Raw genomic sequence first — 22,430 nt, forward strand, 5'->3', positions numbered from 1 at the left:
ATGGAGGCTAAGTGCCCTGGCCTTGTGATGGATGTATCTAAAGATTCGTGTCTCTGACCTCAGACTGGGGCTCAGCTACTGGGGTCACTGAAGTTGCTTCCTGGCCCCAGGCTCATGTCATTAAGTTCACTGATTACCTCAGCTTTTTCCAGCTCTTCTCCTCAATCCCATTATCTTCCAGTGTTCAGGGAATACAGATGTTTCTAACAAGTGACTTATAATTAATTAACAATCGTTTAAAATGAGAAAGTCCTCTTGTTGGGCCATTAATGTGTCAGACTAGTGTTTTCAACAAGTTTTACCTAGTCCTTTAAATATTGATGTATTACAGGCACAACTTGAAATATTGTTTTAAACATGATTCCTTTCAAAATTGGCAGAACCCAGAAAACTACTGCTTTGCCCCCAGAGTAGCATTTCAATAGAGCAGACACTTCCTGTTCTCTCCCTCTGTACAGAATTCCCAATCCTTACATAACAATTAAATGCAAACTCCTGGCTTAAGTGTAAAATATTCCCTAATTATCCTTTATTTAGTGTCCAGCCTCACTCAATCAGTTGCCAAATGTTGCTGGAGACAGTGCCATGTTGCCCGCATCTGCTGGTCTGGACAGTATCTGCTTGTCTTCAGTCTTTGACTGCAGCTGTGTAATTAAGTTTGTGTCTGCAATTCATAGAAGTTCTTATTTATACACATAAAAATATACGGCATGAATGTCTTGTGGAAATAAATTAGATTGCATTGGTGCTGGGAAGGGTATCAGCAGGATCAATAACTGTCCCTTCTCATCTGTGACCTGACCTGTGTTGGCGTGTATGTGAAACCGATCCCATCAATAACAATTTAAACAACCCTGTGAAATGAGGAACCTGATACATAACACAAACGTATAGGCTTCCAAACTAAGTTGTACACCAGGAACTTCACACGTCGAGAGATGTAATTCTTGTAGCAGCCTTGTACATTGAGAACTCAGATAACAGATTCACACAGCATTAGTACAGACCTGTTTAAAGGGATTCGTCAACTAGCAGCTTGCATTTATATGGCATCTTTAATATAACCATTTTACAGGACTGTTGTCAAACAATGTTTTATGATCAGTCACATATGGAGAGATATTAGATGAGATTATCTAAACTTAGTCATAAATAAAAGGTTTTAAGTAATGGCATAGTGGTAACAAGTCAAGGGGTCTGCAGAGGAATGCCCAGACATAGGGACTACTTAGCCAGATGCATGATGATCACTGCTGGAGTGAAGTAAACAGCAACACAAGTGACCATTGAATGGAAAGGTCTTTAATCAGAAGCGACAACACACAAGATACTGGAGGAATGGCATCTCTGAAGCAAAATGCACAGTCAATGCTTCAGGTCAGATCCTTCATCTGAACTGAAGGGTCTCAACCTGAAGCTTCAATCTACTCCTCATCTTTTTTTCTCCAGTCCTGCTGAAGGGTCTCGGCACGAAATGTCAACTGTTTATTCATTTCCATAGATGCTGCCTGGCCTGCTGAGTTCCTCCTGCATTTTGTGTGTGTCGCTTGGATTTCCAGCATCCGGGGGTTTTCTATTGTTTCTGAAGTGTCAATTGTATATTTTCTTCCATAGGTGCTGCCTGATCCACTGAGTTCCTTCAGTTTTATGTGTGCAGCTCGAGATCTTAGCATCTGTCTTCTTAAAGCAGAAGTGATATAGAGTTAAGGATGTATGAGACCATTGAGGGGTTTGAAAACAAGAGTGACAATATTAAAACTGAGGTGTAACTGAACTGGGAGTCACTGTGAGTTAGAGAAGTCAGGGTGATGGATGAACTGGCTTGGTATGAGAAAGGATACCGAGAGGCAAACCCACAACTGATATGTAAACCAGGAGAAGGCTGAAGTAGAGAAGCGTAACTGGTGAAAATCGCATGGATAAAGCACATCAAAGCTCACTGTGAATATGAGAACTGCACAGAATACAAACTTGCACTGTTGTGTTAGATTCACAGATAGAAAGCATTAACCCAGGATAAGAAATTCACAAATTGAGAACATCGACTTTTCTGTAACACACTCACAATACAGACTTGCTTTAAATATTCTTCATTAATTTATTGAATTTGAACCCACCGTTTTGTGTGATCTGAATGTTTAGACTTCTTACAAGATTAATTCCATTATAATTACATAATAAAATTGGAGAAATCTTCATTTTCTCCCATGGGAATTGGCCTAGCCTGAAACCAAAATTCTGGAGTACTGGAAAACTGCAAATGTCACTCCAATCTCTAAGAAGGGATAGATGTGGAAGAAAGGAAATTCTAGGCCAGTTAGCCTGACTTCCGTGGTAGGAAAGATGTTGAAGTCCATTATTAAGGATGTGGTTTCAGAATACTTGGAGGCACAAAACAAAATAAGCAGAGGTCAACATGTTATGTTTTAGGAGAAATTTTGCCTGATAAATCTGTTGTAATTTTTTGAGGAAATAACAGGTAGGATAGACAAAGGTGAGTCGGTGAATGTTGTTTATCTGGATTTTCATAAGGACTTTGACAAGGTGCACATGGTATTACAGGAAAGATGCTAGCATGGATAGAAGATTGTCTGACTGGCAGGAGGGAAAGAGTAGGAATAAGCGGAGCCTCTTTGGTTGCCATGCTGGTGACTAGTGGTGTTCCACAGTGGTCTGTGTTGGGACCACTTCTTTTCATGTTACATGTCTATGATTTGGATGAAGGAATTGATGACTTTGTGGCCAGGTTTATGGATGATACAAAGATAGATTTAGGGGCAATCTATCTGTTGAGGAAGCATGAAAACTGCAGAAGGACTTAGACAGATTGGGAAAATGGGCAAAGATGTGGCAGATGGAATACAGTATTGGGAAGTGTTTAGTCAAGTACTTGGTAGAGGCAATAAAGGCATAAACTATTTTCTAAACGGGGCAAAAATTCAAAAATCAGAAGTGCAATGTTAACTTGGACATTGAGTAGATGTTAAGGAAGGGGACATGTATGTAATGCTGAGGCATTATGAAGCATGGGTCAGACCACATTGAATATTGTGAGCAGTTTTGCGCCCCTTATCTAAGAAAAGATGTGCTGGCATTGGAGAGGGTAAGGAGGTGGTTCATGAAAATGATTTTGGGAATGAAAGAGATAACATATGAGGAGCATTTGGTGACTCTGGGCCTGTACTCGCTGGAGTTTAGAAGAACGAGGGTGGATCTCATTGAAACCTATCGATTATTGAAAGGCCTAGGTAGGGTAAATGTGAAGAGGTTGTGTCACAACCACAGATTTGGCAGCGCAGTAGGTACGGCAATTGTGCTTGTGAATTTGCATTTGTCAGCTAATTATTATTTAATCGTGATAGTAGTTAACTCCATACTTCTTGTTGTAGTGCTTGTCGAGACTTGGACAGAGCACAGCAACACCGCTGTCTGTTTGCTTTCAGCCTTCCCTAAGAAATTGGACTCTGACTCTGAAGACTAGCAGTATTCGTTTAATGTTTCGACTTTCTTTTCAGCTGCAGTGTAGGCTTCATTTCCCATTTGAGAGTTTTAGTTAATGGCCCTATTTGGCCTAGCGTTTATTGTTTATTTTCTCTTTAATACTGTTCACATTAAAATTTGTGAACTGTCTATCTGCTTCGGTGTCTCTCACTCTGCACTTGGGCCATATCCAGTTATTTGTCTTATATTTGGAGGCTTGTAGTATTTGACTTGAAGATATTTCAAATTCCACCATGACAAATGAAAAATTTTATTCATGTAGGTAAAAACCTGGAATTAAAATCATGGTGATGGAGTATCCTAAAATTGTTGCATTCTGTGCTTCATGGAGGGAAATCAGAAATTGCTGTGTTCTGCATTTCACAGAGATGTGGCTCACTCCGGACATGCAGTATATGTCACTCAGGTTTGAGGCTTCCTCAAAACACAGGATGGATTGGACTAAGAAGGCAAATGTTTGGGGTCTGTGTTTCATGATAAACTCTTTGTGATGCTCAGAGACAGCAGTCTTGTTGCACTCTTGTTCCTTCAACCTGGAACTTCTTATGATTAAGTGCCAACTTTTCCGCTTACCAAGAGTTCTGTTCCGTGATCCTGATTCCGTGATTCTGTTTACATATCTTCAAAGAGAGATGTTAAACAGGCACTCAAAGTATTGAATGCTGCGAACAGCAAACAAGAAACAGCCTACCCTGATGCCTTTCAAATCATTGTCAGGGACTTCAATCTGGCTTATTTAACGAAATTTCTGCACCATTATCATCAACATTTAACCTGCAGCACTAGGGGTCCCAACACACCATACCACTGCTTTACTGCAATTAGGAATACCTACCTTTCCGTCCCTAGACTGCGTTTCAGGAAATGTCATCACTTGGCTGTTTCCTTCTACCTACATACAAAGGCTAAAGAACAAGACTTCAGAGATAGGGACAGCAAAAAGGTCATTAGAGAAGGCAGAGGAACAGCTACAGGATTGCTTCAAGGCAATAGATTGGTCCATGTTAAGGGATTTATCAGAGGATATGAACAAATACACCATGGTTGTCAGGGACCTTATAAAAACAGTTGTAGAAGAGTGTGTCTCCACAAAATCACTCAGTCTTCCCCTAACAAGAGCCTTAAATGAACAATGAGATCTGTAATCTGCTGCTGACCGACCAGATCATTGCCATTCATGTCTCTGAGGTTGATTTAAGAGCTTCATTCAAGAGGGTGAACCCATGGAAAGCATCTGACCCAGATGGAGTACTCAGCTGAGTACAAAGGCCTGTGCTGATTGACTGGCAGGCGTTTGAGGCACGCAGCTGCTTCAAGAAGGCTTCAATTATACCGGTGCCTAAGAACAAGGTGGTAACCTGTCTCAATGACAATTGGCCAGTAGCTCTTATCTCCATCATGACTAATGCTTTGAGAGGTTGGTGAAGAAACATCAACTCCTGCCTGAGAAGAAACTTGGATCCATTTCAATTTGCCTACCAGAGCAACAAGTCCACAATATATGCCGTTTCATTGGCTCTTCACTCAACCCTTGAACATCTGGGTAGTGAAGGTGCATACATCAGGATGTTCTTCATCAACTAGAGCTCAGCATTCAATACTATCATCCCCTCAAAACTAATTGATAAGCTTCAGGACTTTAGCCTCAATACCTTTCTGCGTTATTGTGTCTTTGATTTCCTCACTTCAGTCTATTCAGATTTGTAAGAAAATCTCTTCCACAATCTCCATCAGCACAGGTGCACCACAAGGCAGTGTGCTTAGCCCCATGCTCTACTTGCTTTACACTTATGACTGTGAAGCAAAGCTCAGCACCAAGGCTGTATTTAAGTTTGCTCTCAACATAACTGTCATTGGCCACATCAAAGGTGGTGACAAATCAGAATATAGGAGGGAGATTGAAAACCTGGCGGCGCGCTGCTGTAACAGTGACCGCTCACTAAATGTCAGCAAGACCAAAGAGCTGATTATTGACTTCATGTGTAGGAAATGGGAGGTGCATGAGCCAGTCCTCATCAGTGGATCAGAGGTGGAGAGTGTCAGCAACTTGAAATTCCTTGGTGTTATCATTTCGTAGGATCTCTCCTGGTTCCAGCAGGACTGAGCCTCTCCTTCATTAGAAGTATGTAAAGATTTGGCATGACATCTGACACTCTGACACACTTCTATAGATGTGTGGTAGAAAATCCTACAAAAAGTAATGGATATGGCCCAGTCCATCATGGGTAAAGCCTTCTCCACCACTGAGTACATCAAGTACCTCTACCCTACAGGCCTTGCCCTCTTCTTGCTGCTGCCATCAGGAAGGTGGTACAGGAGCCTCAAGACCCACCCCACCAGGTTTAGGAACAGTTGTCACCCCTCAACCATCAGACTCTTGAACCAGAGGTGATAACTTCTCTCACTTTCACTTGCCCCATCATGGAACCATTCCCACAACCTATATATTTGCCCAATTTGTTGTCTTCTGCACATTGGCTGTTCATCTGTTCTGTTAGGTGCGGTCTATCAATGATTCTGTTGTGTTTCTTTGATCTACTGTGTGTGCCTGCAAGCAAATCACTCAGGTTGTATATGGTGACATATATGCAACTTGATAATAAACTTACTTTGAACTTGGAAATTTTGGTTTATCATTGGTCTTCAAGGAAGGATATCTGTCACCTTTAACCAATATGGCCTTTGAGTTGCTTTACAAACCCTAAAACCAACTAAACTTTAATGCCCTCCTGGATTGGTCTCACAAGTCACTCCAGAATGGATAATAAACGGTGCCTTGCCAGCTACATACACATCTCATGGACAAAAAAATTAAGAAAACCTGTGGGCGGGCGGGATGCGGTCTGAAGCAAGGTCCAGCAAATCAAAGAAGCGGAGGAGATGCCGAGCCCCGTGGGTCAGCAGGAATACAACAATTTCTGAATGAGACCTGTGGCCTACTCAGACAGCTGACCAACAAGCACGTGGAATGGTGGCTGCTTGGATGCTCACAGGCGTGCTGCCAAAGACATTAAGGAAAATACAGTTGTGTTGTGATAATTTGAAGATAACAGTGCTGACAATTTTGGAAGATGGGGTTAGAGATATATACACATCTCACACACAAAGATCATTACCATTAAGCCCCTCCACAAAGAACTAAAGACCTAGTGGAGAATGCTTCTGGGAGAAGCAGGTATACAACATAAGGAGTTGGAGAGGAGTATCCATTGACTCCTACACCTATATAACTAAGCGAAGTAAAGCATGCAGAGACTGGAAAGCTTTTGAATGTTTTGTCTTTTCTGGTTTTTTTCCTTTCATTGTTAAAAGAAACATGGAATATTTGTGATATAAGTAAAATTATTTTGCAAATAATAATGTTTTAATATTAACACCCCTTTATTCATAGTGTCATGTGAACAAATGAGTAGAGATTGTGTCATGTGTTTGTGCTTGCAAAAGGTGTGCATAGGGTTTCAGAGGCAGTCTGTTAACTATGAACTATTCTCCAGTATCTTAAAGTATGGATGGGTGAAATATTAAAAGAACATTATTAGATGGATATGGGATTTCAGCTGACCAGCTGGTGGTATATTTTTTAAGTTAGGCTAATGAGTGATTTGGTGAAGAGCCTGTAGATGGCAGTGTCCCAGTGCGCCTGCTGACCTAGTCCTTCTTGATGGTCGAGATCATGGGCTTGAGAGGTGCTGTCTATATAGTCTGGACCAGTGAGAACAGCACACTGCAGCCTTACTGGGGACAATAATAGAGAGTACAAATATTTGGAGAGGTTGATAGGGGGTCACTAAAGCAGTTTGGGTTGTCCTAGGCTGCACACATCCAAGTAAGTGGGGAAAGCTCTGTCACTCTGCTGGTTTGTGCCACACTGATGGTGGAAGGGCTCTGGAGCGGCAGAGGGTGAGTCACTCACCACAAGGTAACCACCCTCCGGCCACTCTCACAGCCAAAGTATTTTTGTGAGTATTCCAATTGAGTTTCTGGATAATTCAGAAAGTGTGGTCCATACTGCAGAACTGAGAACTGAAGAGGAAGGACTGATTTTAATTCCTCTATGAAAACTGTATGTTTGTCTTTTCTTGGCTCAGTATTGGAATATTCTCCCACTGCAGAGACTTGAGCATAACAAACTGTACTGGTGCCCCTGAATAATAACCAAGTATGCCACAGCCAGAGGTGGAATCTTATGAAAAGATCCTCTGTATTCTATCTTGGGGTCATAGGGGTCCTGAGACACTATTTCAAAGCGGGACGGGTAAATAAATTTACCTGTGCTCCACCACGCAGAAGACACTATGGAATTCCAGAATGATCAGATTTGTCACCACATGTGCATGCCTTGTGTGCGTATAACTTAAGACCAACCTACCCTATTATCACACCGTTTACCGCAGCTTACCACGTGCAAGTTTTAAAGTGACTACTTTGTCAATGTACGTCATCCAATATAATGCACAACTGTTTTTTGTCAATGTTCATACCCCATCAGCTGACACAGTAGTCAGTGTACAGACCCCAATACAGAGACACTGCTGCTGTAGTGATTAGCAGCTGCAATCAGAAAGATTGGGGGTTATTTACTCTAACACTGTGATGCTGAGCATCAGTGGGTTCTGTGTTTGGATAGGACTGGAGGGTCGTAGCCTTGCGTTTTGACAGTTGGACGTCCAGAGGTAGAACGGCAGAAAGAGATAATATGCACTGGTGATCTCATGTGAGTTCATTACTTTTCTATTCACCTCTTGTTCCCTCTCACAGATTACTCTGATCGTGGCATGGGAAAATGTCTGGGTGCAATAGGTTGTGGAGGAGGCTGAACTTTTCACCCTGTGACGTGATCATTCATCACAGAGAATTGACAATGCTCCGTGGGCTTCGGACTCATCCTCCTCTGAGAAGCAGCCACCTCCGGACAGTTCAACTTGTTGCACTCTAAACGTGGGGAGGATTCTGCCTTATGAGTAACATCAGAGCCATTGCATTTGGAATAACTGAGAAATCAAAAATTTGTCTGGGATGTTCTGAATTTACAGTGCCCATCACCACACAATGCAGTTATGTGTGTAGCACACTGATGAATCCTTCATCGTCCATATATGCAGAGGTTCTGCAAGGCACATCACACCAGATGCAGCTTTTTAATTCATAATAATGGTGCTGATTTCACTCTCGTTTATTTTAATAATATTTAGGTTTGGGTGGCTGATATGGAGATGCAAAGGGGGAACCTTTGCACCTGAGAGCCTCAGAACAATGAGCCTTGGCTGATTAGACAACTAGGGAAGTACAGACAGGAGAATCTGGAATGTGGGGGTGGTGTGCCGAAGCTGGGGTTCCCCAGAGGAAGGGAGAGGAAATCACCTCACTTTTTTTTTAATGCTCTTCAAGCAATGCCAGAGTGAGATCTCCACAATCTTTCAAGATGTATTTGAAAGAGTGGAATTAATGTTACCCCCCCCCTCCCCCAAGGAAGAGCTGCCAAATGACCCCAGGTTTTTTATAGGTGTCAGCCTTCACTGGAGCTCAAAACTTCTTAATTTTGAAACTGAAAAAAAAAACTGATATTTGATTATTTGGAATCTGGACATTTAGAGGATATATAGATGACTGCAACAGTATAGATTGTGTTGAACTCACTGGAACTGACATCATTTATCTACATGCAACTCACCAGAAGCTGTTTATTCTTCCTAAATAACCCATTAGAGCCTTCAATGAATGTCTCTGATCACATTTCACTGGACACAGTCTTTATCATCCTATAGGTAACTCGCTGACAGCTGTCTATTATCTTGTAAGTAACTCAGAGGCAGTTATCTGTAATCATCAGTATAATTCAGTACTGGCTGTTTATTATCATCTGCGTAACTCACTGCTACTTGTGTATTACTGTGCCTGTCATTTATTATCTTGGCACCATCAGCCATTTAACACCCATTAAAATTCATTGCCGTATTCCTATGCTACTGAAGGAATAATGTCTTGTCCATCAGCTCCACGTGACGTGTGCATCGATAGTGCTCTTTTAACATCTACTGAGGAGCAAGTTTGTTTTAAACTGTAGTCTGTAATACTTACCACATTAAACTGGATGAGCAATAGAAGCAAAAATTATTTTTCAGTTTTCCGGATCTGGGAATTATTAGCAAGACCAGCATTTGTTCGTCATTGCTAAAGGCCCTTGAGAAGGTCGTGGTAAGGTGCCTTCTCAAATCACTGAAATCCTTCCTGTGGAAGTATTCCCACAATGCTCTGAGTTAACAGTCCAACAAGGCAATGAGTTAAACTGTGGGTAATGAATGGCAGGCAATGTATTTATTTCCAAATCAAAATGTTGTGTGGCTTGGGGAAACATTCAAGTATTGGTCTGCTATCCTTGTCAGAATTGGTGGGAACGGTTGTAGGTCAGAGTAGCCTTGGTGAATGGCATTCTATAACAGGGGCTCCCAAACTGGGGTCCAAGAATTCCTCAGTTTTAGTGTTAGGTGTCCATGGCACTAAAATGGTTGGGAACCCCTGATTCAATAGGTAATGTACTTCTCAGGCTTTGTGAGCATTTTTGGTGGTTGATAGGGTGCCAGTTAAACATATCACTTGTCCTTGATGGTGTTAACTTCCAGGTTTGCGTAACTTTGAAATGGATCACATTTACCGTAGTGATTTTATATCTGTAATGTTCATGCTTGTTGTTGTTCCTTTCCATGCCTTGTGATGCATCGGATGGCAACCGTGCCATTCCTCTAGCAATTGTCTGTTTTTTTCAAGGTCGAGCTGGTAGCTCGATGCTCAACCCAGAAAGCGTGCAAATAGCTGTCTGGATTCAAACCCAGGACCACATGCCTTGAGATCCAGAGTGGGTGCCACTATACCACAGCCAGCAATGTTCACTCTGTGGGAATCCTGTTGTCATATTACTGGAGTGAGCAAATGGAAATCATGTTTATGTTTTAATTACAGAGCAAGGAAGCCAGATGTTCTTCATGAATGGAACAGAATGGTTTATAGGGAAATATCAAGGTGAAATGATGGGATGGTGTCATAAATCCAACAAATTAAGATCAAAGAAAGCTATTATTAACATTTATTGAAAGGAAGTTTACAAATGATGTACAATTGTCAAGGAATATTCTCATGGTTGTTTTGCTTAGAGAAATCAGAGAGTGGTAGTCAGTTGGAACATTTCCTTTATAACACTTGAATAACACTTGAAACTAAATTGAATTCACTTCAGACTAATGAGCTGAAAGTGATTTTTTGTTAGCTGTTGGCCAGATTCAGCCAAGTTCTAAGAGAATTTGGAAATCTAAAGCACAAAAGGCTTGTAATTCAGAATTAATTACTGCTGAATTGGCAATCTGTTTCCTCAACATTGATACACTTCACAAACAACATAACCATCTTAAATACGTTATATCAGAACAGTTATTTTAGTTGATGAGGAATTTCCAAATGATTGAAAAAAATTACGAAGGAAATCCCACAAAAGGAAGCATCAACAAGTTCAAAAACAATGCTGCATGTGCACATTAATATCTGGAAAGATCATAAGTTATAAGGTCCGGTGCAACTCAGCTCAGAAACGGCAGTAGGTGCTGCTGGTGTTTATTACATTCTAATAAAATAGCATAAACTTCACTTTTTGTGCCTATGGTTTTCTTCCTCATCCCATATTATAATTGTATCAGTGTCAGCTCTGTGGTAAATGTCCAAGACTCATAAATGACAGCAAGGCTTCCAGCTTTTGATGGTCACAGCATAAAGTGTGCCCAAATCTGGGCAACTTTCCAGGCTATTTTTCCCTAAAGTTTCCACTCACAACATTTAAATATTACAGAATGTGAAGTTTACTCTAAAATAGTGCAAAGAGGCAGAGTTATCAATTTGTTTAAAAAAACAAATTACACTAGAATGATTTGTGCAACTAGGGAGTGGTCTAGAGTAATTACAGAATCAGAATCAGGTTTATTATCGTTGGCATGTGACATAAAATTTGTTAACTTAGCAGCCGCAGTTCAATGCAATACATTACATAGAAGAAAAATAATAATAATATATAAGTAAGTAAATCAATTACAGTATACGTATATTGAATAGATTAAAATTGTGCCTAAAATAGATATAATATATATTAAGAAAGTGAGGTACTGTTCATGGGTTCAATGTCCATTTAGGAATCAGATGGCAGAGGGAAAGAAGCTGTTCCTGAATCGCAGAGTGTGTGCCTTCAGGCTTCTGTACCTTCTGCCTGAAGGTAACAGTAAGAAAAGGGCATGCTCTGGGTGCTGGAGGTCCTTAATAATGAATGTGGCCTTTCTGAGACACCGCTCCTTGAAGATGTCCTGGGTACTTTATAGGCTAATACCCAAGATGGAGCCATCTAAATTTACAACCCTTTGCAGCTTCTTTCAGTCCTGTGCAGTAGCACCCCCCACCTTAGCAGACAGTGATGTAGCCTGTCAGAATGCTCTCCACAGTACATCTATTAAATTTTTGAGTGTATTTGTTGACATACCAAATCTCTTCAAACTCCTAATGAAGTAAAGTCACTGTCTTGACTTGTTTATAACTGCATCAATATGCTGGGACCAGGTTAGATCCTCAGAGATCTTGACACCCAGGAACTTGAAATTGCTCACTCTCTCCACTTCTGATCCCTCTATGAGGATCGGTATGTGTTCCTTCGTTTTACCCTTCCTGAAGTCCACAATCAGCTCTTTCGTCTTACTGACGTTGAATGTTAGGATTTGTTGCTGCGACACCACTCCAGCAGTTGGCCTATCTCACTCCTGTACACCTGGTGATATCTGACCAGTAATATCAGAATCAGATTTATTATCATGGACATATGACATAAAATTTGTGATTTGTCAGAAGCAGTACAGCTCAAAGACATAACATTGCCTTAAATTACAAACAAAAGTGCAAAAACAAAGGAACTAAAGCAAGGAAGAGGTAGTATTTAAAAATTTTTTAAAAAACACAAAATGCTGGCAGAACTCAGCAGGCCAGACAGCATCTATGGGAGGAGGTAGTGACGACGTTTCAGGCCGAAACCCTTCATCAGGAGTGAAGTAACATGGGATGGTCGAGGGGGGATAAGAAGTGGGGGGAGGGATAAAGTAGAGAGCTGAGAAGTGATAGGCTGGAGGGAAATGGGCTAGGGGAAGTGGAGAATTATGGGAAATAAAAGAGAAAGAAAGGTAGGGCTGGGGGGAGATTATAGTGAGGGGGGAAAGAGAGAGAAAGAGAACCAGACTAAAATAATAGATAGGGATGGGGGTATCAATGGAGGTCTGTGAGTTGAATGTTCATGCCGGTAAGTAGGAGGCTACCTAGGCGGGAGATAAGGTATTGCTCCATCGACCTGCGTGTGGCCTCATCTTGACGGTAGAGGAGGCCATGGACAGACATGTCAGAGTGGGAGTGGTCTATGGAATTGAAGTGTGTGGCCACAGGCCACATTCAACTCACAGACCTCCGTTGATACCCCTGCCCCCCCCCCTTACCACCATCCCTATCTATTATTTTAGTCTGGTTCTCTTTCTCTTTTTCCCCCCTCACTATAATCTCCCCCCAGCCCTACCTTTCTTTCTCTTTTATTTCCCATAATTCTCCACTTCCCCCTAGCCCATTTCCCTCCAGCCTATCACTTCTCAGCTCTCTACTTCATCCCTCCCCCCACTTCTTATCCCCCCTCGACCATCCCATGTTACTTCACTCCTGATGAAGGGTTTCAGCCCGAAACGTCGTCACTACCTCCTCCCATAGATGCTGTCTGGCCTGCTGAGTTCTGCCAGCATTTTGTGTTTTTTTTATTTATTTCCAGCATCTGCAGATTCGCTTGTGTTGCCTTTGAAGAGATAGTATTCATGGGTTGATGGATCATTCAGAAAACCAGTGGAGATGGGAGAAAGCTGTTTCTGAATCGTATGTGCATCACCCACTCTTATGCCTAGCCACTGATGGTGATGATGAGAAAAATGTATGGCTCCTGGTGAGGGCCCTTCATGACGGATGCTGCCTTCTTGATGCATTCTGTCTTGAAAGCGCCTTCCATGACGTAGAGGGTTTTGCCCACGATGCAGCGGGCTGAGTCTACCTATCTCCTCCACATTCTCTTCCAATCCTGTTCATTGGAGCCTCCATACCAGACCGTGCTTTCATACCACACTGACCCTTCAGTGAAGATTGGTGCATGGCCTTCTGACCTCCATTCCTAAAGCCTGCAATTAATTCCTTAGACTTGCTGATACTGAGTGTGAGGTTGGTGCTTTGAGAACATTCAACCATCTATCTCACTCCTCTATGCCTTCTTGTCACCTTATAAGAAATGAACAACAACAGTAGTGTCATCTGTGAAATAATAGATGGCACTACTGAGCTATGCTTAGCCACACAGCCATGTGTGTAGAGAGAACAGAACAATGGCCTCGGCCCCAATGTTCCCTTTAAGGTGTGTGCAGGTATGCGCGCACACATCTTTTGTCACGAGCGCACATAAGAACTTAAACCTCACACAAAAGGTTGTCACCTCTACCTCATTGGCTTCTTAAGTATATTCCACAATCGTACCCAATCTCATTTCCTTTTCTGGTTTCTGATGCAGACAGTGTTGACAATGTGGAGTGTGCTATGACTTGTCTGCCAGTTTTAGAACTGGCTTATTTCTACTAATTTAATAGAAGAAATTATTAATGTCAAATTCCGAAGAAGCAAAGGCTGTGAAGTGCAAGAGAACTGCTAGTTCATCTAAAGCGGAATGGCTTAATGAAACAGTATAAACTGCTACACTGAAAGCTCATGAGGTCAGGAACGTATAGCTACATTTATGTACACTACAGAAATTGGTTTCACCTGTGTGCATTATCACGATGCAACAGCTGCTGAAGAATTTGCAAGTGGGAAGAAAAGGAAACTCTTCTTTGTTTGAGAACTTGATTTTTTGATGTGTCATTTAACAAGCAAAAGTTCTGGGGAGAAAATCCTTCATTATTGGCTATAGTCTGCTCTGTATGTTTTGTGAGAGTGCAGATGAACAAAAGCGAAAAAGATCAAACCCAGAAGAGATCAAAGTTCTTACTGATATTGTTTTGCTAGCTGTTAAAATGAATACCTTTATATGTAAAATTCAGTGCACACATGTTGTTGTCACTGGGCAAAAAATTGCACAGCACAAGATTTTTGTGCACATTAGTCAATACAAATCACACAATAAAAATTACAAATTACATAGTTATAAATTACATAATATTATATAGTGCAAAAAGAGCAAAAACAAGAAAAAAGTGAGGTAGTATGCATAGGTTCATTGTCCATTCAGAAATCTGATGTTGGAGGGGAAGAATCTGTTCCCAAAACATTAAGTGTGTGTCTTCAGGCTCATGTACCTCCTCCTTTGATGTTGACAACGACAAGAGGGCACGTCCTGGGTTATGGAGGTCCTTGATGATGGATACAACCTTTTTGGGGAATTTCCTTTTGAAGATGTGCCCAAAGCTGGGGAGGCCGGTGCCTATGATGGGGCTAGCAGAGCTTGCAACTTTCTGCAACTTGTTCCAATCCTGTGCCGTGGTCCCTCCATACCAGATTGTGATACAACCAGTTAGAATGCTCTCCACGGTTCATCTCTAAAAATTCACTATATAGTCTTTGGTGACTTATCTAGTCCCCTCAAACTCTTAATGAAATATAACCACTGTTGTGCCTACTTCTTAATTATATCAATATGTTGGACCCAGGATACGTCCTTGGAGATGTTGATGCCCAGGAACTTGAAACTGCTCACTACTTCCACTGCCGATCCCTCGATGAGGACTGGTATGGCTTCCCTAAGCTTTCCTTTCCTAAAGTCCACAATCAATTCCTTGAACTGGCTGATGTTGAGTTCAAGGTTGTTGTGATGCCATGAAACCAGCTGATCTATCTCGGTCCTGTGTGCCTCTGCAATACCATCTGAAGTTCTGCCAACAATAGTTCAGCCATTGGCAGATTTATAGATGGCATTTGGGCTGTGCCTATCCACGCAGCTCAGGGTGGAGAGAGATTAGAAGAGTGGGCTCAGCATGCATCGTCGAGGTGTTGATTGTCAGCAAGGAGGAGGTGTAATTCTGATCTGCACTGATGGTAGTCTCCTGATGAGGAAGCCAAGGATCCAGTTGCAGAGCAAGGTCAGAGGCCCAGGTTTTGGAGCTTGCTGATTAGTACTGAAGGTAGGATGGTTTCGAACACTGACCTGTAATCATGAAACAGCAGCCTGTTGGAGCTGTTGTTGATGTCCAGGTGATCCAAGGCTGAGTGGGGAGCCAGTGAGATTGAATCCACTGTAGACCTGTTGCGGCAATTGGCAAACTGCAGTGAGTCCAATTCCTTGTTTAGGCAGGAGCTGATTCTGGCCATGACCAACCTCTCAAAGCACTTCATCACAATAGATATGAGTGCAATTGGATCGTTGAGGTAGATTGTCGCCCTTTGGAAGCAGGTGGGAACCTCTGATTGCAACAATGAGAGATTGAAGATGTCCTTGAACTCTCCTGACAGTTGGTTGGCACAGGTTTACAGTGCCCTACCAGGTACACAATCAGGGCCTGATGTCTTGCAAGGGTTTGCCCTCTTGAAGGATGTTCTGACATTGGCCTCGAAACAGAGATCACAAAGTCAACAAATACTGTGGAGATTCAAACAGGTTTAATATTATTCTCCCTTTCAAATTATGCATAGAATAGCTGAAATGGAGTTTATCACAAAAAGTAAACAGAGTGCCTAATCCACAAGTTTAGAAGAATACAACAAAAAATAACTTTTAAACTCAATATGGAGTAATTTCATCATTTAATTGGTGACTAATTTGTTGTGGGAGCTGTGTCTTTTTGTGTAGAGTGTATGACCAGCTTTGTGGACTGGGCTGTCATGAAGTTTAATGGCTTTTTAAAGTACTGTAAAGAATCACTAACTCAATTTGTGCTGGACATAATTTGAAATTTCCCTGGTCAGGACATCTGTAAGTAAATTCAGTTCAAAAAGTCCGCTCTCTTCTGAGAAACCCGAGACTGCAGTATTAGGCCAACAAGAATGGTGTCATATGAGGTTTTAGCTTCCGTTATAAAGATTAGCAGATCCCATAAAACCAGTATCATGTATTCCAAAGTTCAAAGTGTTCCAATATAATTCAACTCCACCCAGAAGCCTTAATGGAAGATCATGATTATGACCTCGCACATTGACATACATCAATGCCAATAAATGCATCAGTCATGTTTCACCCTTTTCTTAACCTCAGTACTTTGCCCATGGAGAACCTGTAAGTTTAAAGCCTCCTTTGCTCTGATACTTAATTCTTGGTAGACCCACTCACCATGAATAGGGTGAGTATGACAAATTCCCTAATGTGTGTAGTTTATTATCCAAAACACCCAACATTAAAAGAAAATATTACACATCTTTGCTTTTTCCTTTCAAAGTATGCTTGTTTACTTTTCTTTCTGTGGCTTTTTAAAAAAATATATTTTTCTACAAGTTTGTCATCAGAAATGACATTATTGCCTACAGCAGGTCACACCCATAATTCATCCTGTCCACATCTGGTCCATTATCCTGACTAAGCAATGTTGGTAATTCTACCAACGGGAAAACAAAGGAAGGATATTTACACCCCTGCCTCTGTGCAGGTGGATGAGTCAGCGAGGCAGTCGGGACATGCTGTGCGCCACAGTTTTCGAGGAGATGTTTGATTGTGTAGCAAGGGAGAGAGTTCAAAAGAAGCAAGTGGGGACATGGAGACATGGTGCGAACCCCAGTTCCCAAGGAGAAGTTGAATTGTGCATAATTAGGCACTTGGCAAGGGCCAATAAAAAGAAGTTACATTGAAGCGGCGTGGCCTTTGGAGGAACAACCATTGTGGGAATGAGTCAGCTCAGGCTTTGACTCATAGAGGCTTCGGCAAGAAAAGGCAAAGGCTGTAGCTGGATTTTTTTTTGGGTTAAATTTTCTTTCTTTCTTTCTGCACACTTAGAGCAGTGGGGATGCCAGGCAGTATAGTGGAATGCTCCTCCTGCAGGATGTAGGAAGGCAGGGAGATCTCCAGCATTCTTGTCAATCAAATCTGCAAGCTGTGGCTTCTTGCAGACCATGTTAAGGAACTAGAACTGGAAATGAACTCCGGATCATTCAGGAGGCAGAGGGGTTGATTGACAGGACATACAGGAAGGCAGTTACACTCAAGGTGCAAAACACAGGTAACTCGGTGACTGTTAGGAGGGCTCAGGAAAGGGGATAAGCAGCCAGTGCAGTGTATACCTCAACAACAGGTATATCACTTTGGATACTGTTAGGGGCTGGGTGGATGGCCTAGCAGAGAAAGCCACAGCAGTCAGTTCTCTGGCTCTAGGTCAGGTATGTGGCTTAGAAAGGTGGGGAAGGGAAGAGGAGTGTGGTAGAATCAGAATCAGGTTTACTATCACCAGCATGTGGCGTGAAATGTGTTAGCTTAGCAGCAGCAGTTCAATGCAATACATAATCTAGCAAAGAGACAAAAATAATAATAATAAATAAAACATAATAATAAAATAGACAAGTAAATCAATTACATATGTTGAATAGATTTTTTAAAAAGTCAAAAACAGAAATACTGTATATTAGTAAAAAGTGAGGCAGTGTCCAAAGCTTCAATGTCCATTTAGGAATTGGATGTCAGAGGGGAAGAGGCTGCTCTTGAATTGCTGAGTGTGCACCTCCTACCTGATGGTAACAGTGAGAAAAGGGCATGCCCTGGGTGCAGGAGGTCCTTAATAATGGATGCTGCCTTTCTAAGACACCGCTCCCTAAAGATGTCCTGGGTAGAGATAGGTGCAGGATAGATACGTCCCAAAGATGAATAAGTATTCTAGAAGGAGGATGGCATAACTGTGGCTGACAAGGCATGTCAAAGACAGCATAAAAGCAAAAGAGAGACAAAAAGTAGTGGTAAATAATTAGAGGATTTAGAAACTCTTAAAAACCAACAGAGAGCAACTAAAATGGCCATAAGGAGAGCAAAGATGAAATTTGAAAGTAAGCTAGCCAATAATATAAAAGAAAATACTAACTTTTTTTTCAAGTACATAAAGAAGCAAAAGTGGATATCAGACTGCTGGAAAATGAAACTGGATAAGTAGTAATGAGGGAGAAAGAACTAGCAGATGAACTTTAGTATTTTGTGTCAGTCTTCACTGTGGAAGACAGTAAATTCAAGAGTGTTAGAGACAGTTGCTATAACTAAGGAGAAGGTGCTTGGGAAACTGAAGGTAGATAAGTAACCTGCACCTGATGGACCACACCCTATTGTTCTGAATTCACAATCTAATGATTGTGGAGGCATTACTAATGATCTTTCACGAATCACTAGATCCTGGAATGGTTCTGGAGGACAGGAATATTGCACAGGTCACTCCACTCTTTAAGAAGAATATGCCAGTTAGCCTGACTTGAGTAGTTGTGAAGGTTTTGGTGTCCATTATTAAGTTTGAGGTTTCATGGCACTCGGAGGCACATGATGAAGTAGGCCAAAGTTAGCATGGTTTCCTTAACAAAAATTGCCTGTTGGAATTCTTTGAGGAAATAACAGGCAGCAGACACAAAGGAGAGTCAGTGGATGTTGTTTGTTCGGATCTTCAGAAGGCATTTGACAAGATTTCGCACATGAAGGATTTAACAAGATAAGAGCCCATGATATTACAGGAAATATATTACTGGATAGAAGATTGGCTGACCAGCAGGAGGCAAACAGTGTGAATAAAGGGAGCCTTTTCTGGCTGGCTGCAATGATGTAGTGTTCTTTCATTTTTTTTAAAGTATATTAACAGGATTGTTACAATTGAGACAAATTAGGCCTCAATTAGTCTATCTCCATCATTTCTTCTAAAAGTTTTTTGATGTACAAATTAATGAAAAGTTTTTTTTTACTGAAGATTTCAGTCTAGCAGTAGCTTAAAGACAGTAAAGGTATGAAACTAGCGTCCCTGCTGTCACCTACCTCATTTTGCACTGCATGTGGATATGAAAATGTGAAAATATAGCCAAGAAGAGATGTTAATGATAGGGGTAAAATATGAAAATTTTCCCTTTTAAGTAGCTGAGACATGGTATTAATTCTGATTTGCACCAACGTTTTTTTTTCATTTCAACCCAGTTTCCCGCTCCCATTTATCCTATAATAACAAAAAGCTATTAATTCAGGACTTCTGGCCATCCAAAGAGACATTCCATATAGCCCTGAAAACTGTACACTGGAAGCTGTCCGAGAGTTGTTTTTTCTCTCTAATAAAACTGGTTGATACCCCAGCATGTTGGACTTGATAGCCAGAAATACAATTTAGGCTGCAGTACTGCTGTTTCTATCAGCATTGGTGAAATGCATATTCTGATTTTAATTGTCTATCTGTATGATAATAGAAAATCTCAGCTATATATTCTCATTAGCTATATATATGCTTATTATATATTCTGTATTATAATATTTAGTTTTAAGTCTCATAAGCAATCCGTCAATCTATTTATACTCTGTATCTCAGATATTCAAGCAAATGAAAATTATTGTTAGTACAAGTGTCAAGGTCTGATAAGGTTTCTAACAAATACAATGTCTAATAGTTCAGAATCCTATAAAAGTGAAAAAGGTCATGTCATTTCATTTTTGGACATATGATGCCTATATAATTTATGTTGATAGGTTTTCGGTAACTTGCAAATCTAGTAACAATTTAGATGCATTGCTATCCAGACATTTCTTCTGAGCAACAAGATGCAAAGAATGGATGTAGACAAATCCACTGTCTCCTAGACTACTGACTACCTTGCAGATAGACCCCAGTTTGTACAGCTGAGTAGTTCTCTGTCTGAGATAGTGGTGAGTGGTACTGGAGCACCACAAGGGACTGTCCTGTCTCCATTTCGGTTCACACTGTACACCTCAGATTTTCAGTACAACTCTGAGTCTTGTCACTTGCAGAAGTTCTCTGATGACTCTGCGGTCGTTGGGGGTATCAGAGATGGGCAGGGCTCGGAGTACAGAGGACTGGGGGACAAGTTTGTGGAGTGGTGTGAGAGGAATCATCTGCTCCTGGAAGTGGCCAAAACCAGGGAGGTGCTGATTTTAAGAGGAAGAGGACTATGATGAGTCCTGCATTCATTCTGGGAGAAGAAGTTGTGGTGGTGGAGGAGTGCAAACACTTGGGTGTTCACATCAACAACAGTCTTGACTGGAAAACCAACACCAAGGCTGTTTACAAACAGGGGATGAGCAGATTCTATTTTCTAAGGAAGCTGAAATCCTTCAACATATGCAGCAGGGTGCTGGAGATCTTTTACCAGTCTGTTGTAGCGAGTGCAGTCTTTGCAACTTCATGTTAGAGGAGCAGCATCAGTGCTGGTGATGCAAAAAGACTCTTCAAAAAGACTGGATCTGTCCTTGGATGCAACCTGAACTCTTTTGAGTTGGTGGTGGAGAGGTGGTCACTAAGCAAACTGTTATCCATTAGGGACAATCTGCTAAATAAGCACCTGTTTGAACTGACTCATTCAGCTCCACTGTCACAAGGATCGTTACAGAAAATCTGTCCGACTAAATGCAATAAGCTTATACAACAGTTCATCTCTATGCGACAGGAGAACACATATCATAGTACAATAGTCTCTGTTTTATTATTTCGTAAAATATTATTACACATTATTGCACATTGGTAAGTTATTATTGTGTATATTCTTATTCTGTACTTCATTATTCATTAAGTTTGCACACTACTAAGTGTGTTTTTAAATGTTGCTGTTGTAACAAAAGAATTTCCCACTGGGGATCCCATGAAGTATTTGTTATTATTATTGTTATTATTAGTAGTATTTTAAGGATAAGTGATAAAATTTGGATGGTAAATATTGATGCATTACTTAAACTTTACATAAGCTAGTGATCTCTCAGTCTATAAGTGTTCTACCCTTCCTCACAAAATTGAAGTATCTATAATTCTTTAGGGAACACATTCAAATGATATATTATACTCTTTTCTCTTTATGTGATGCATTCTATCTACTTTCTTTTCCATTATATTTTCTAACAACAATCATCTATAGAATATACTTTATGTATCGTGATTGTCTGTCATGTCCAATGTTGACCAGGTATCTGTGCGGGAGAGTTTTTAAAGTGACAAAGCATTTGCACTGGGGCAGTTCTAATCTCTTGACTTCAGAAGTCTGGGTCCAGCAGTACAAACAAGCGTCAGAAACTAGGATCTTCCTTGGTTGCAGTGGATAACTATGACGGCTTTTGTGCCTTGTCATTTCCATTGTTATCCATGGACTGCCTTCCTGGCCATGAGATCTCACTGTAGATCTCATCTGCCCAGTCTCCTTGAGCTTACTTCTCATGTTAGGATAGACATGTCCCTATTTCACCAGGGTATGAGATTTTTATCTATTTATACATTTGTATACAATATTTATGTATAATGGAATATTTGTTTTTAAATGGTGAAATCCTTGAAGCAACAAAGAAACTTGGAAAGCCCATGCATATTAAAATATTGTTGGCGCCACAAAAAAATAATAAGAAAGTCTAATGGAATGTCTGTCTATGGACTGAAGAACAAGCAAACAGAATTTACAAACAAAATTGTGGTTATACCACACCTAAAGTAAGCAGTTCCAAATACATCGTCTCAGGAAATATGAGTTCAAGAAGGCACAGATGTATCAGAATAACATCTTAATTTGAAGGGTAAAATTACACAGATTAACCTTACATGAAAAAGGGTTGTCTTTCTTGGAATGTCGGAGGATAGAGATAACTTCTTTCAACTTTGAAAAATGTGAAGAAATGACTGAGTGGATGATCAAAAACAACTTCCACTTGCAGTTTAAGATGAAAGGGCATAGTTAACAAATCAGAAGCTATGCCTTTC

At 40.9% G+C, this 22,430-nt stretch overlaps 1 protein-coding gene and 1 long non-coding RNA gene across 9 annotated transcripts in view; one reads left to right on the forward strand and one right to left on the reverse strand.

The window, feature by feature from the left end:
• The window catches only part of mecom (MDS1 and EVI1 complex locus), a 768,103-nt gene that overhangs the window by 416,737 nt on the left and 328,936 nt on the right, over positions 1-22,430 (forward strand). The window lies entirely within an intron of this gene.
• LOC132377614 (uncharacterized) overlaps positions 13,285-22,430 on the reverse strand; it is a 51,611-nt gene continuing 42,465 nt past the window's right edge. The window contains exon 5 of one of the 2 annotated variants that reach the window (XR_009506702.1): positions 13,285-16,134. This is a non-coding gene — a long non-coding RNA (uncharacterized LOC132377614). Of the gene's footprint in view, positions 16,166-22,430 lie in introns of both variants that reach the window. The other variant, XR_009506701.1, reaches the window with a different exon arrangement.

This window comes from Hypanus sabinus, chromosome 2 (assembly GCF_030144855.1).
Source record: "Hypanus sabinus isolate sHypSab1 chromosome 2, sHypSab1.hap1, whole genome shotgun sequence".
Taxonomy (NCBI): domain Eukaryota; kingdom Metazoa; phylum Chordata; class Chondrichthyes; order Myliobatiformes; family Dasyatidae; genus Hypanus; species Hypanus sabinus.